At 37.7% G+C, this 17,263-nt stretch overlaps 1 protein-coding gene across 2 annotated transcripts in view; it reads left to right on the top strand.

The window, feature by feature from the left end:
• The window catches only part of fnip1 (folliculin interacting protein 1), a 157,408-nt gene that overhangs the window by 2,701 nt on the left and 137,444 nt on the right, over window positions 1-17,263 (top strand). The gene's annotated exons all lie outside the window — the stretch shown is intronic.

Genomic DNA, 17,263 nt, shown 5'->3' with positions numbered 1-17,263 from the left:
AGTTGTTTGTTGACCTCACGCAGTCCAGTTAATTCCTATCTGATGGGTGATTAGTGTTGCTGCAGGATAGCTCCAGAGTTTTATGTTCAAGTCATGTGGAGTGTGTAGTCTTCATATTCTTTTTTTATGTTATTGTGGCTTATCTTTTTCCACCTCAAAGCCGTTCAATTCTAAACTTGAAATGTTGCTGTCTTAATTTAGGCAGTTCATTGCCAATCAATTTTCCTGGAAAACAGTTGGTTACAAGGCTGTTGGTTTACTTAACATTTAAATCTCTGTGGCTGTATTTTGTCAGATGATAACAATGGCAGAGGGTGAGGGTATTACAGTAATCTGCTGCCAATTAAGAGACCAGGAATCAGCATCCCATTGTGTGACTTATTTTTTTTGTGATGCCAACAATAAATGAACTTGTATGAATTGCTGGTCATTATAGATATGTTAATATCAATTTTAGAGGAATCTGCATACCTCATATAAGAAAACTCTGAAATGCCCCACCAGAATTTTCATGGCAGAAATACCAGATATTTACATTTTGTATTTTACATGGGTAGTTTCAGTGCCTTCCTTAATGCTCACATGGTGAGTCAGCGGTGATAATTTGACTTGCATCCCTATGTCTTTGTTGTGGTCACTTTCTCAATTAGTAGGTAATTAATGCTGCCAGTGGAACATGGGCATTGTCTTGATTACAACAGACTTATTTTTGAAGATTTAGTGCATATTTAAGCTTACGGTTAACAATTATACACAAAAACCTAACTTGATCTCTTTTGCACTTGTGTGTGTGTTTATCTTGAAACAACTATTTAAATACAAAGTGACTAATTATGTACTAGTTTGTCACAAAGCAAACAGATTATGAGTGTGAAAATGCCATTAGGAAAATGATAATCAAAGGTGAAGAAAATCATCACCGTTAGAAATGTGTAATATGGCACCATGAGAGCATTAACAGTGTTGGTGTCTGGTTGAGAAGTTGGAGTGAAAACTTGCCACCTACTGGCTGCCTTAAGGGCCGAGTTTGAAACCTAGTGGCATACTGCATAGTATGCATTGAGCTTGTGCATTGAGTGCACATCATTTAACAGTGAAGTGTTGCACTTTTAGCAAATCATGTACTTAAAGAACATCATGCTTTGCATATGATAGATAAATGGCTGATTGGGAAGCATTGTAAGCATAATTGGAACATTTTTAAAATGTTTAATTGTAATTATTAAGTTATTAAGCTGGAAATTGATTTACATTGTGTTTGGATAGTGTAGTTTGAAAATCTTTGTTAGGAAGGTTGCTGTGCTGAATAAAAAAATATTTTCCAAAAGGATTGTAATCAGTAGTGGGTTTGTTGATAGTATAAAAGGTTTGCAAGAATTCATATTGAGCTTCTAATTTAAAGTCTTTTCATTTTGCCTCATACATAACCAGGCAATCAAAAAGTGAACAGAAGAATAAGAAGAAGAGTATTTTCAGCCTTTAGTGCTGCCCAGCCTTTCCTGACTGTTTGTTAAAGTTTTGATGTGACACTCCCAGTGGCACTTGGATGGCTTTCAAATCATTTTAGTGCATTTGAATAGCATAACACACCCATACATCTAATATTAACATCCGTCTGTGGTATTAAGTGAAATGCCAGATAAGAACTGAATTAACCAATCTGATTCCAGATTCTTGTCTTAGAGTCACATGGTTTTAATTTTTCTTCATTCATAGTAAAAATGACCATCCATCCATTATCAACGTCGTCTGATTCATTTCAGGCAGGGAGTAAGAGGCTATCGCGGTAACATTGGGCGGATGGCAGCAATCTGGAGGACAAGGTGCCAGCTGTGTGAACCTGCTTGTTTATACATTTCCAATGCAGTCCTATAAAAAATGACCCCTTCCATAAATTCTCAAGTTGAGTTGGATTTCTGTCCATTATGTTTGATAAACTTGTGAAAATCAAAATTGAAATTTTCCCTACATACACAAGACTGTTATTTGTGTGTTCATGGTCCTGTACTGTTTTCTACATGGAAGAAGTAAGAAAATAAGCTGTGGAGGATGGCTGAGGTTTTTAATTATACTATTTGCCCTTCTAGATTTATTGTATATGTTCTGAACAGAAGGCAACTGGGTGCTGGTCATATTGTTTGCCACCTTCAAAACACTGAACGATCTTGAGTTGAGCAGGTTCCATATCAAGATGTAATGCACTCAATGAGGACAGACTCCACTCTGGACCTATAGAAGTTCATGTATACAGGTGGCGAAATGACAGCTTTCCTCAGATGTTTGAGGTAATAGAGGTACTGGGGAAGCCTTTTTGATATGAGCTGAAATGTGTTTTGCCCTCTTCAGTTCATCAATAATGGTCACTTAAACAGATGTAAAACTGCTGATCCTTTCAGCTGCATCCCCCCAATATACAGTAGATGAGGTGTGTGGGTGTGTTTGTGTGTGTCCTGCGGTGGTTTGGCACCCTGCCCGGGATTGGTTCCTGCCTTGTGCCCTGTGTTGGCTGGGATTGGCTCCAGCTGACCCCCGTGACCCTGTGTTTGGATTCAGCACGTTGGAAAATGGATGGATGGATGGATGGATGGATGGAAGTATGGTCTGTCCTCCTTGGTTTTGCTGACACTAAGTGGGGATTATTGCTCTGGCACTACCAAGTCTGCTGGTAAACAATTTCTCCATAAGCTGTATCATCTTTGTTGGTAATCAGACCTATGTTGGTGGAGTCATTAGCAAATTAAATGATGGTGTTTCAGATATTTCTGGCCACGCAGTCTTAGGAGAACAAAGAGTACTTTGGGGGACTTTGCAACAAAACCTAGTGAAGTGCCTGTGTTTAGTGGTCATCATGGAGTATGTGATGTTGCCAATTCTCACATGCTGCGGTCTGTTGGCAAGGAAGACCAAAATCCAGTTGTATATAGATTAAAAATATATACAGACACCTGTCACATATGTAGGGAACATATAAACCTAAAGCTAACAGATTTTAATTAACGGCAGGTTGTATGGCCGCACATGATTTCACTAAATGTTTACGTGTTGTCTGTGTGATCATTAACAATAGCATTGGGGCTCTTTTTGAAAAACATGAACAGCACAGTTTTCTCATCATTAGTAAATCTAAAGCAAAAAGTCATTTATAAAGTGTAATGTGTAATGTCCATGATACAAAATTACATTGTTTAATACTGCAGGATCCCATCCCCAGAGTCCTGGGTCTAGATAGATAGATACTTTATTAATCCCAAGGGGAAATTCACATACTGTACTTAATTAGTCCTGTACAATGATTCATATGGCACTTTTAAGTACTCTTGGTGTCCAAATGTGTATTTTTTAGGGTACTCCAGTTTGCTTATGACTCAAAGATATGTTGGGTGAATTTTAATTGTCTCAGCGTAAATTCGAGTGTGTTTATTTATGTCACTGAGCATGGACTAGGACTCAGTCCAGAGTTGATAAGTACATGTTAATAGGCAGGTTTGGAAATGAATGAATGAAAAAAGCTGTCAAGAATATAACAAACTAAATACTATCTAGAGTTTGTTCACATGTGAAACCATAGTTAAATAATTCCAACTGTTAAATTCTATTTTGATATCAGTTGACAAATTTTTGTACACTGTTATTTATCCTCGAGGGGAAATTGTCTTTCCACATGATCTTTGGAGCCATTGTAGAGCGCCCCTGGAGCAATATTCGGGTTAAGGGCTTTGATTACTGATTGGAATTTGCTGATTTTGTTTTGGTCATTTGGCATTGGTCAGTGGGTACAATTTGCTTCTGTAACCCATATATTCTGTGGGTTACCCTCAATATTTCACTTTTATGGGCAATTAATATGGGGTTCATGCATCGGACAACACATAGTGCTTGTATATGTTTAGAGAAGAGCTCATTTTAGGCTAATTTAAAAGAAGATGTATTGTAATGTTAAACAGATTAAATTGAGATTAGATTTGTTTTTACCATATTGAATTTGGTAATTTTTCTAACATATGAAAATACATGGATATCATGAAATATCAGTATACCTCAGCAAAATGCTCAGCCATTTCTTCCTGTGTGTGGTCAAAGGCCTCAGGAAGTTTAGAAAGGTGCAGGAGTAGTACAAATGGCAGAATGCTCATAGCTCCACATTTGACAGTGGGCAATCCAGATTAGTGCTGGTAGTTTATCCAATATAACAGAATCTTTATTTAACCCAAGAGTATAGCCAAAACCATCCCAACATGTTTTTTTAACTGTTAAAGGGCTGCCAGGGAAGTAAATTTCTCAGCACCACACTGAGTCGGAACTGAGATTTAACTGGTAATGTTGTGGCTTGGAGACCAGTTGATTAGTACTATGCCACACTGCTCATTGGTTGGTGTATTTAAAGTAAATTGTACACTCATACTCTGTTCATGCAAGATACTGATTCTTTTATTAATATATTCTCATATCTTGCTTAATTCACTTCAGCATTGTAGAAGTGTTTCTTACATTTATTGTATACATTTTAATTTTAAAGTCTAATACTATTAAAGAAAGCAATTTATGTTAGTGGAATTTTTTAAAGCACTAACTTTGTTTACATGTCATCAAATATTATTACTGTACAAGTTGATATATTGTTGTATATGTACAGTCATGGCCGAAATTATCGGCACCCCTGAAATTTTCCCAGAAAATTGTTGCAATTACAAATGTTTTGGTATACGCATATTTATTTCCTTTATGTGCATTGGAACAACAGAAAAAAAGCCAAATCTGACATTATGTCACACAGAACTCCAAAAATGGGCTGGACAAAATTATTGGCACCTTTTCAAAATTGTGGGTAAATCATTTTATTTCAAGCATATGATGCTCGTTTGAACTCACCTGTGGCAAGAAACAGGTGCTGGCAATATAGCAATCACACCTGATGCCAGTTAAAATGGAGAAAAGTTGACTCAACCTTTGTGTTGTGTGTCTGAGTGTGCCACACTAAGCATGGTGAAAGAAAGAAGAGCAGAGAATTGTCTGAGGACTTCAGAACAAAAATTGTGGAAAAATATCAACAATCTCAAGGCTACAAGTCCATCTCCACAGATCTTTTATGTTCCTTCATCCACTGTGTGCAACATAATCAAGAAGTTTACAACACATGGCACTGTAGCTAATCTCCCTGGATGTGGACAGAAGAAAAAAATTGATAAAAGACTGCAACAAAGGATAGTCCAAATGGTGGATATTCAGCCTCAATCAACTTCAAAACATATTCAAGCTGTTCTGCAGACTAAGGGTGCAACAGTGTCCGCTTGAACTATCCGTCAACATCTGAACGAAATGAAACGCTATGGCAGGAGAGCCAGGAGGACCCCACTGCTGACACAGAAACATAAAAAAGCCAGACTGTAGTTTGCAAAAATGTACTTGAGGAAGCCAAAATCCTTCTGGGTGAACATCTTGTGGACAGATGAGACCAAGGTAGAGCTTTTTTGTAAAGCTCCTCATTCTACAGAAAACGGAATGAGGCCTACGAAGAAAAGAACACAGTACCTACAGTCAAAGATGGTAGAGGTTCTAAGATGTTTTGGGGATGTTTTGCTGCCTCTGGCACTGGATGCCTTGACTGTGTGCAAGGCATCATGAAATTTGAAGACTACCAAAAGATATTGGGGCGCAGTATAGGCCACAGTGTCAGAAAGCTGGGTCTGCATCAGAGGTCATGGGTGTTCCAGCAGGACAATGACCCCAAACATACCTCTAAAAGCACCCAGAAATGGTTAAAGACAAAGCGCTGGAGAGTTCTGAACTGGCCAACAATGAATCCGGATCTAAATCCAGTTGAACACTTATGGAGAGATCTCAAAATTGCTGTTGGGAGAAGGCGCCCTTCAAATCTGAGAGATCTTGAGCAGTTTGCAAAAGAAGAGTGTTATCGGAAATTCCTGTTGAGAGGTGTAACAAGCTTGTTGATGGTTATAGGAAGCGCTTGATTTCAGTTATTTTTTCCAAAGGGCATGCAACCAAATATTAAGTTGAGGGTGCCAATAATTTTGTCCAACCCGGTTTTTGAGTTTTGTGTGAAATGATGTCAGATTTGGCTTTTTTTCTCTGTTTTTTTGTGTTGTTTCAATGCACATAAAGGAAATAAACATGTGTATACCAAAACATTTGTAATTGCAACAATTTTCTGAGAGAAATAATGCATTTTCTGGGTAAATTCCAGGGGTGCCGATTAATTTCGGCCATGACTGTAGAAGTCTGACAGATGTCCACCCACCCTCCTGCTTATTCCACTTTAGGGTCACTGGAATCAGAGCCTATCCTGGCAACAAATGGCTCAAAGCAAATAGTAGCTATAAACAGGGAACACAAACACTACAGGGGATACTAGAACACATATCAGACTCCATTATAGAGGCATAATTTACCGTTTATCCAAATATACATGTTTTTAGAATGGGCATGGAAGAACCCACATGGAATTAGTAAACATTATTCATTTATCAACTGGGTTGGGGTTCAAGCCCTAGGCTCTGAGGCAGTGAGCCAAAACTGTTAAATACTGCACTACCATGCTGTCCACTTTGCCTGTTTCTCTCAGAGAGCCATATCTCCTTCCACTTTTACATGTGTCTTCCCAGTATGTGGCATGTGATCTGTGCTTCATTAATTGGGAATATTATTTACTCAAGCCATCAATGTTAAACTCCTGTCTGTTGTTTTATCTTCTCCTTATCTGTTTGCTTTGCTCAAGTTTTGTTTGATTTATGCTCTGACCTTTGCTTATCCTTGTGGCATAAGGCAGTAGTAAATAGTGCCATTGAAATTAATACATAAATATCTGAGAAAAACTAACAGAATCTTAGATCTTTAAAAAGTGTGCCATATGTTAATAAAAGTGCAGCATAGTAGAGTTATTTCTCTGAATAATATGTAAACATATCACCTTTGAGATGCCTATTAAGAATTGGAATTGAAGGGACAATAAATTAAGACAGGATTCTGATATTTTGGGTCAAGATAACTTATTATAGTTTTTCTGTGTTTTAACATATTAAGTCTTGTGGTTAAGCTCTGTAGTATTTTTAAATTTATTGATTCTTTTAAAGTGATTGAATTTAAAGTTAAAATACTCTAATGCCCATATAGCAAAATACATTTATTTTGGCATAATAACAAGCCTTAATTCTGGTCATTCCACTTAATTATATTTTTAATACTGGAGATTGATTTCAAATATCCCAACAGTCTCCAATACTTAGCTATGGCACATGACACATGCATCACTACATAATCTAAATTAAGCTTCTGGTGAGTCCTCACAAGGTGAGTCCTTGTTTTTAAGGTTGCCATCCAAACATCAAGATTAGAATGTTTCATATTTAAAAGTTTCATTATGTAAAAAAGTGTATATCAAATTCTTGGAGCTATGTAAATGTAGAGTGCCATGAGGTACAAGCAGACCTTTAATATTTAATTTTCTACATAACTTTTTAAACTTTCATATATAACTAACACATGTCGAACACTATTCAGTTCTCAAATACGGATATAAATTCAATGTTTAACATCAGCAGAATTTTTTTAAATATCTACTTTCTAATTTCAAGTATATTTGTCTTCTTTTGCTTGTAGAGAATCTTTGCAGCTCACATAGAGATGAGGTTTGACTGCTGAAAATGGTGTAAATAAAGCATCTGCAGACAATTGTGACACTTGGTTTCAGCAGGGTTTCTTGCTTTTCCATTTTCTTCTTTGATGGCATCAGTTTTGGAATTGTAAACTAATTTGCATAAATTAGCCTTATCAGCTGAATTTGTAGAGAAAATACTACTAATGTGTACTATGCTGGAGTACTTGGATTTGCATATTTCATATGAAACTGTTTCTAACATTATGAAAAACAAAATCAGACCAGATGCTTGACTTAAACATGGCCAGATCATTAAAGCATGTAAATATCACTGCATTAGTGCTAAAAGTGTGTGGTGCACAGTCTATTGGACTGCATTTTTCAATGCATGTACCAATAAAATGATTGATATACATTCTCACAGGTGGCATACCACAAATGACAACAGTGTCTCAGAAACTGTACATTGTCCAAGCAGAATCCTATGTTTTCCTTATTGGAAAAATCTATATAGCAGCATCCCACCTCCTAAGAACTATGTAAGATAACAATTTAATTGTGGACCCTGTTGTGCAAGCTAAGGAAGAACCAATTTGGTCTGATTTGTGTCTGTGTTATGAAGCCAGTCTATACTGTAGCTATTGCACAGTTAACAAAAGGCTGCAGTGGCAATGGCTCCCGATTATAGTCTAATTTACTTTATAACCATATTTGTTCTTCCCTTGTTCTTGCATAGTACTATAGTGTAACATTTTGATTTTTGCAGAATTAGGTGTACATCTTTGGATAAATCATGATATATATAACTTGATGATGTTTAGTTTTAATTGTTGCTGAGGTCCTACACACAATAAAGTCAAGGGATATTGAATTCAGTGTCTACCTTTCAGGTCTTGTGGGATAACCTACAGGATAACACTCAGCTTTTTCACAGCTCTGCAATTGCCGCTCTGGCTAAGAAGAAAAAAGCAGCAGAGAATGAGGCTGTTGCAGAGCAGTTTGCTTGCCTAATTATTTGAACATTTAATTGTGAAACGGGAAAGAAAGACACTGTGTTCATAGAAGAAGACATTGACCAGCCTCATATTTCATTTAACCAGCTGTGGTCTGACTGGATTTAAAGATTCTTTTCAAGACAATTGTTACTTATTTCTGAGTGAATAGGTTTAGTTGGTAGCTTACTTGCAGTAAAAATGATCTGACATTAGAATTGGGAAACTGAGGTTCAGATAAATGCTGCCTGCCTCCTGAGGGGGCACCATTGTAAGTAGTATTCAGTCCATTAAATTTATTATTCAGAGAGCAATTTCTACCTTCATTCACATTGTTTTTTCTTTCAAAGTGCTGACTAAATACTGCATAACCAAATGTGTTTCTTCAATACTGCATTAATGTCAGCAGCTTGTCTAAATGCTGCTGACCTCAAAGCACAGTCCTTTAACTATAAAACCAATTAAAGAGGCAAATAACCTTTGCTTCGTGTAGTGTCTTTGTGTAGTGAAACACATTGTAAAGATGTCATACAATTACTGGGATATAGTCAATTCTATAATTGTATTTTTAAAACTGGAGCAAAGGCAGCAAAAGTGACTTGCTCAGTGTTAGGCCTTGTTCACACGGGCGTTAAAATCAAGCGTTTTTTTTTTGCGTTTGTAGCGTCCGGTGAGCGCGGATCAAGCGCCGAGTGTTTTCTACACGTAGGAGTCAATGAGAGTGTTCACACAGGCTTTGGTGACGTGCGTTTGTCCGGCAGCGCGTTTATACGGCATCAAAAAAACGTTGCATGCAGCTTTTTCTTGGCGTTCAAAACCCAACGAACGCAAGGAAACCGTTTCTAGTTCGTTTTCTGTGCGTTTATTTTACGCTTCGGAGGAGCGTGGCGGGTGGGGTTTGGCATTTCGGTGCATAACACCGGTGTAAACGCACACTCGACTACTGTTTCCTTACCTCAAAGTGACAAGTAGTCTCTCTTCGGGGCTAACACCAAGTCGCATATTGGTTGATCGGCGTGCAATGTGGCATTGCACCAGCTGCAGCAGACAATCAAAAGTGGAAACCGACATCCGACAGTAATTAAAAAAACTTGCCTGGAAATTTTCGCATTTCTTCATAAAGCACAAAAAAACTTCCTTTAACCCGACGTTGTGCAGTCAGAGGATGAACCCAGTAGCGGCGGCGACTTTTTCTCTCCCTACGTCGCCGTATTACAAGTATTTTTAAAACAAGAAGATTAATATCTAACATAGCAAAATGGTCCATATTGAAAGGAGGCACCTCAAATAAAACGACAAGGGCTTTCATATCCAGTTCCCGACACTGCCTCCACAGGTTAACACACAAACTACAATTTGGGCTGCAGGCTGGCGTTAGGCAGAGACAAACGAACGCCGTTGTAGAAGTCAATCGATCACCACCACAAAATGCAACATAAACGTCTAGGACGTTCAGAGCAAGTTCGTTTATCCAAATACTTAACGCCCGTATGAACAAGGCCTAAAACAGTCAGTCATAGTCAAGGATTGAATTGGATTTATTTTTTTTTATTGTAATGAAATCTTTATTGAGACAGATTAGAACAATTCCAACTATAACCAGGTTTCTATCCAAGGAGTTTTTGCGAAAAAATATTTAGCGCTTCAAATTTTAGCTGATGGAAATGCTAATTATCGATAAAATGTTGTACATGTTGACATAATATTTTTCCGTTTAACTTTAGCGCATAAATTCCATATCAATACTTCAGATGTCGCAAAAACTACATTGGAAACACTTTTTGTCGGGGAAAAAAAGGGCTTTAACGCAAATAAATGTGTCACATGATACATTTTCATCACGTGCAATTAAAACGAGAAAAGCGGAGCAGTTCGCATTGTCTGATGAAGAGACTCGTTATTTCTCGGGATGAGCCATTGCAGTAGCGGATAGGCTGGGTCTCCTGCTACTAAAAGGGGTACCCGAACTCCCTCCACATCAACTGTAGCCTGGGGGTGTCTCTCAGGATGTCTAAATAATACAAAAACCGCAAAGGTAATTTACTGTGCCAGTCAAAATATTTAATAAACCGTGTGTTTCATTATCTAAACATTTTTTCTTATTATTAAATGGCAGATGTTTTAGCATATATGAGAAATTCTCTCATTAATATTAACTTTAGTTTTTTTGATTAAACGTCGTTATTTTGTATTAATTCAAATTTCAGTTTTAATTAAAAACCTTAAGGGAAGCAGGTTACAGTACTAATTCAGTTGTTATCGCACTGAGAAGGGATGTTGAAAGGTAGGCTCACCTGTACAAATCGATGCTGCAAACACAGCTGCATCATGGGCACTTCCAGGAGTGCCAAGCGCAAATGTCTCGTTCATGCACCTGTCATCAACAAGGGCCTGGAGAACAATAGATGGCCACCCTTTGCGATTAATGTAATCGCGGTAGCCTTCCGTCGGGGGAAGAATAGGCACATGCGTGCCATCCAGTGCACCGTAAATCTGTGGCACAAGATGGACCAAGGAATTGCGGTATGCAATTTCATTGGTCTCCGCTACAGTCGGAAGTCTGATATAACGCCGCATTAATTTTTCTTTAATAGCGGTGCACACAGCATATACACATCGATGGACGGTAGTTTTACTAACCCAAAGTTTCTCCAACTACTCTATACTCGGCGCAGGTTGCCAGCTTGTAAAGGGCGATGGCAATCCGCTTTGGGGTTGGAACCGGTGGTCGGTGACAATCTGTGATAGGCACAACATCAGGACTGATGAATCCACACAACATCTCAAACATCGGCCGTGTCATTCTAAAATGTTGCAGCCAGAGATTTTCTGTGAAGTGTCTCCCCACCACCTCCTTCCAGAAGGTCTTATTCCGATGTCTCTCCCATACCCGTGGGTTTCATCGCACTGGGTTACTTTCTTCGAGCTCTAGGGCTATCAGACAAGCAACTGCTTCATTCTGCTGTCGTCTTCGGATATTATGTACAATTCCAATTATTTGTGAAACTGAAATAACAGTAAGCTGGCAAATTTCAAAAACTGTCTGAATAATCTCACCATTTCTTTGTTTCTTTGTTTAGTGGAGGGTGTAACGTGGAAAACAAAAGGTAGATAATTTCGACATACACAAAATTATGTATGGAAACGGCTCAAGGGCAGATTTTTTTTGCGATACAACAAAACTTATGCGACAGTTCGTTTTGGAGGGGATGACGTCATCACGCACACCATTTTATCGATAAAAAGCCAGTTGGATGGAAACAGGCTGGAGACAGCAAATTTTGCACATTTTTTTTACGTATATTCTGCTTGTCGATAACAAAATGTTGCAAAAAACTGGATGGAAACTTGGCTAATGTTTAGTACAAACTTTTTTTTTTATTTTATTAATTTTATTACAATCAATACATAGCAATCACATTTTACAAAAAAAAAAAAAAAAAAGAATTATGCTAAGAACAGATCGATCCCCACCCTTGAGAGAGAGAGCAAGCCAAACGGTGTAAAATTTAAGGCTTTTAAAAAATACCTAAATCAACAAATTCTCTGTGCTTTATAAACTTATTTCAAAATATTACTGATTAGATCCTGCCATGTTTTGAAAAAAGTCTGCACAGATCCTCTAACTGAGTATTTGATTTTTTCCAATTTTAAATAATATAACACATCAGTTTCCCACTGACTTAAAAGAGGAGAGTTTGGGTTCTTCCAGTTTATCAGAATAAGTCTGCGTGCCAAAAGTGTAGTGAATGCAATCACAATTTGTTTGTCTTTCTCCACTTTAAGACCCTCTGGAAGAACCCCAAACACAGCTGTTAATGGGTTAGGAGGGATTGTGAGTCCAAGACTGTCTGAGAGGTAATTAAAAATTTTTGTCCAGAATAATGTTAATGTTTAGTACAAACTTAATGTATAAAGTCCATTGCCTTAGCCACTAGGCCATATTGTCTCCCTATTAGAAGTAGTAGACAGTAGCCTTGGATACTAAGAGGGAGTGTCAGGTCTTACTTACCCAGATGTTTCAAGGAGAGTTTACCACTGCAAGACTCAATGTTGATCTGGATGCAGCTATCAAAGACAAGAAAGGCAAAGTGCATTTAGAAATGGGAAGACATTAATGAATAATAAAGAAAACAACTAATTTGCTAGAATTAAGACTAGTTGTTGTTGGATAACATGGAGCACTGGAAACATGAGATGAAAAACATTAATAATGTGCACAGATAAATTATCCTTGCTCTTGTATTAAATCAGCTAAAGCATTCAGGGTATCAGATGGCAGATGTAAGCACACTGGAGAAAAAGCAGAAAATGGAAAATAAGCATTGTTGTAAAGTTTGAACTTCCATTGCATTGTATTTAAAATAGAACAGTAGAAAGTTTAAAGGTAAAATGAAGTAATTCAAAGATTTAGTAGCAGTATGCAGTGTCATGTCCTTTGGATGAGGCATAAAACCGATGTTCTGACACTGTGATCATTAAAGATTCCTGGGCATCCTTTGTGAAGAGCAGAGTTGTATCCTGATGTCCAGACTAAATTTCGCTTCATGTCCTAGTCTTTCTGTGCCCCACATGATCATCCCCTGTCTTTAATTGGCTATCTCTCTCTCACCCCTTAACCTGTCTCTCACCTCTTAATGACTTAATAACTAATATTTGTTGAGCGTACTGGCACAAAATGCCTGCTGTCACATCATCCAAGTGGATGCTGCACATTGGTGGTGGTTAGATGTTGTTGCTTTACTCTTTATTAAAGCACTTTGAGTAGTGATACAAGCACTATATAAATGTAAAGAATTATGGTATAGAAATCTTTAATTATGTGAAAACCTGATTGGATATATCTGAATTTCTAGTTACAAATTCTGCAGAAATGTAAACAGATATACCCAATAAAGTTGAGCATCTGCTTAAGAAATTGGTTAGATAGAAATTGGTGTTCTGTCAGCACCAGGGCTGGTCAGTGATGGTGCATATAACTCTAAAAGTATACTTTATAAAGTATTGTAAACAGATACAAAAGCAAATAACCAGTCCTGTAGAGATGACACTTAGTCATTGTTATTCACCCTTCCCTTTATTCCCCACTAGCTGGCTGCATTCAAAAACCCATAAAGGCGGAAAGTAATAATAAAATTAGAAATGACACATAAAGAGTGTCAGTTCTTTAATGGAGTTAATATCACAGCAGTTCAATCCAAATCTGCTAAAGTTCACAGTCTACAGCAAGTATATTTTGAAGCTCCAGACTATATGCAGATACTGTTAAACTACAAGTTCTGATACAGCACTGGGTTTTTCACTTATTAAGAGACTCCATGCATTGTAGATCTGTAGTCATTACAACTGCTCAGACACCATTACTAAATGTTCTGATATGGGCATTTATTTAGTAATTCGGCTTGGTATGCCAGAATTGATTACAAAGTATATCTTATACAAAGTATATCTTATTGTAAAATGCATTAAGTTAAGTTTATTTTAACCTAATTATTATTGTACTGGAGTTTTTATTCTCAGGAAGCTTTCTCACAAGGTTTAATGTAAGGTAAAGCTCATGCAATAAGAATTTCACTGTACTCTGCACACATGTCAATACTACTGCTAGGGCTAACCAAAATAGATGTGGCATTATATTTTGAGCAGTCATTGGTCATGTGATTAAGCTGAGGTATTGCTATGTACAGACATTTCTTGTGAAATACTTTATTTACAACAATGACTTCAGCCACTCCTCCCAGTACAAGACTCACAAGACACATTTCAAAATTAGAGCTCACCCATCCGGAAGTGTAGCCTATCATCTTTCTACAAATAATATTCTGAAGCCTGCCAGACAACTTACAGTATCCCTACCCTGTTTATTTGTTAGCCCCACCCTTTAAGCTTCCAAATTGTGGAGCCAAATAATGCACGAACATCACTCTTGACTTATTTTAATTTAAATTAATTTGGAATCACATTATCAGCAGAGTATGAGAGATATTATAAATTATATACTAAGGGTTTGACGTGTGACTTGGTAGTTCTGTTTAGTGGTAATAGTTTAAAATAGCTCCAATCATAGTGGTATTGTGCTGTGCTTTTGGGACTGTGCTAGACTTGTGGGGAAAAAGGTGAAAAGGAAAAACAAAAGCCTGTGCTTGTACTTGTGCCTCTGCATATGTCTGTGTCGGTTCTGGGCGGCAGTGTGCTCACCTGGTGGTCCACAATAGGAATATTGCAATGATGAAATCTGCTTTCTTGCTGTAGCTCTGCAACATAATGACTGTAGCAATTTGTGAATGGAATCGCTACTTTAATAACAGCTTAATTACTAAAACAGAGTAAGTTGTGTCTAATTTGATTCAGTTCATACTGAATAAGGACAGAAGGAATCAACATAGCTGCCACAACCAAACTATTCTGTTGTCAATGCAATTCGAGATGTTCTTCATATTAATGTAGAAGACCAGGAGCCTCATGTATAACGCCGTATAACACTATAACATGGCATAAGCACAAAAGCAGGAATGTTCATACGCACAGGAATCTGCAGGAATCTGTACGTACACAAACTTCCATGTTCTTCCACTAAATATACCCCGGTCAGCGTGAAAAGTAACGCATGTGCACGCGCCTGCTGTCCCGCCCCAACTCCTCCCAGAATTACGCCTCTTTGAATATGCAAATCACTATATAAATAGCCCTTAAGCTCCAGTTCTGTAAAAAGACAATGGCAAAACCACGAGGAAAAATAGAACAGTTTCAGCAAATACCAAGTGGAGGCAAGGAAAAGCGTACTATTTGTTGTTTTACAGTGGTATAAACAAGAAAAGGAAGCTGATCGAGTGACATAGAGAGTCGGAGAAACACGAAAGCTCAAATTCACAAAGTCGCACAGTCCCTGAAATAAAAAAAAGCCACATATCAAAGTCACCATGAAAAGGCAAGTCGTAGCCCACCATCTGAGTGTCATATGAAAGCTTATTAGGGTACAGAGAAAAAAAAAAGGCACACAGTGGGGAAAAAGCACGAAATGTCAACTTCTAATCTTGAAATTTCCATTTTAATCATGTAGTTTATTTTGTCATTAATGTAGAACATCATAAACTTAATCTTAAAATAGTTTAATGTACTAGTTTCTCAAATCCCATCGTAACTAAAGTAGTACGTCAGTAGTACTTTGTTTTGTATTTGATCTTCTATGTGCTCTAAGCGTGTGAATCACTACCTGCTTCTTAAACCGGCTTCCTCTTCCTCCGACAGGATACAGAATACATTACATTCATGATATTACAGCTGTCTGAATAACTAAAATACTGAAATGTATACGTGATATAATTTTCATGATGATAGGAGTTAAAGCATGTTATGGGAACACAGTGGCGCAGTGATTGTGCGCGACCTTCAATGAAATGATTAATTGCAGCAGTACTGTCTCTTTCAAATGTACTAACCTCCAATTCCTGTCCTTCCCTTTCTTTATCCAAATACCCAATCGCCACACAATCAGCTCTGTAATAGACGTTAAACCATCTGTAAGCTTATAACACTGATTCTTCAAAACTTTTAAGGAACATTGAAATATCTTCATAGTACATGTTTAATTATTCTATCCTTCACGCCAGTCCCAGTGAAGCATACAGTGCGAGGCAGGAACAATCCGTGAACGGAGCGCCAGATCCTTGCTAGCTTAGCGACACCGTGTCCTTTAATTATTAACAGTATAGATTATTTAAATAAAGTTAGTTTTATCTGTATAATATAATAAACATATTTTGCTGCATTTCACCTTAAAAATGATATTGTCATCATATAAATGGTAAATGGCCTGTATTTGATATAGCGCCTAACTAGAGTTCAAGAACCCTCCTAGGCGCTTTACAACACAACAGTCATTCACCCATTCACACACACATTCATACGCTGGTGATGATAAGCTACTATGTAGCCACAGCTGCCCTGGGGCACACTGACAGAAGTGAGGCTGCCGAACACTGGCGCCACCAATCCTTCCGACCACCACCAGCAGGCAAGGTAGGTTAAGTGTCTTGCCCAAGGACACAACAGCTGCATTCTCATGCATTCTCATCATATGTAAATATGCACTTTATAAAGTGGCTTAGGTTGTGCAATATTATAACTGTATCGCAAATTTACAGTGAGGTAATTGTACTTATAAGTACAAACAGTTCTACAAGGAGCAGTTGATGGACTGATAGAGTGCGTTTAGAGCTCTTGGGATGAAACTGTTTCTGAAACGCAAGGTCCGTTTAAAAGCAGTTTAAATAGGAATCATGGCTGAGGCAGCGTGTGCTTGATGCGATATACCGATAATTCTCTTTCCGATAAGCTGCTCCAAGTGGTGCAGTGAGAGTAATATGGAAAAAGATGATCCGCTGTGGCAACCCCTAACGGGAGCAGCTGAAAGAAGAAGAAAAAGGTGCAGTGAGAGTAACAACGCTAAAGCGGCTATGGTATTTAGAATAGTTTGACCATTCTGTGCACCATTATATTGTTACAGGTTAATTACAATCAGGTGCATTAAACTAATAAACAATATGCGGTTAATTTCAGTGTATTTATAAAGCCGCGTTAGGGATGTGGATATGAAAAAGAAAGATAAACCACACAGGAACAGTAGCATCGCTTTGACACTGGGTGCCGTCAGTCTGCA

The sequence above is a fragment of the Polypterus senegalus genome, chromosome 13, assembly GCF_016835505.1.
Source record: "Polypterus senegalus isolate Bchr_013 chromosome 13, ASM1683550v1, whole genome shotgun sequence".
In the NCBI taxonomy this organism is placed as follows: Eukaryota; Metazoa; Chordata; class Cladistia; order Polypteriformes; family Polypteridae; genus Polypterus; species Polypterus senegalus.
Note: the sequence above shows the minus strand (reverse complement) of the source record. Positions and strands in the feature narration are given on the sequence as shown.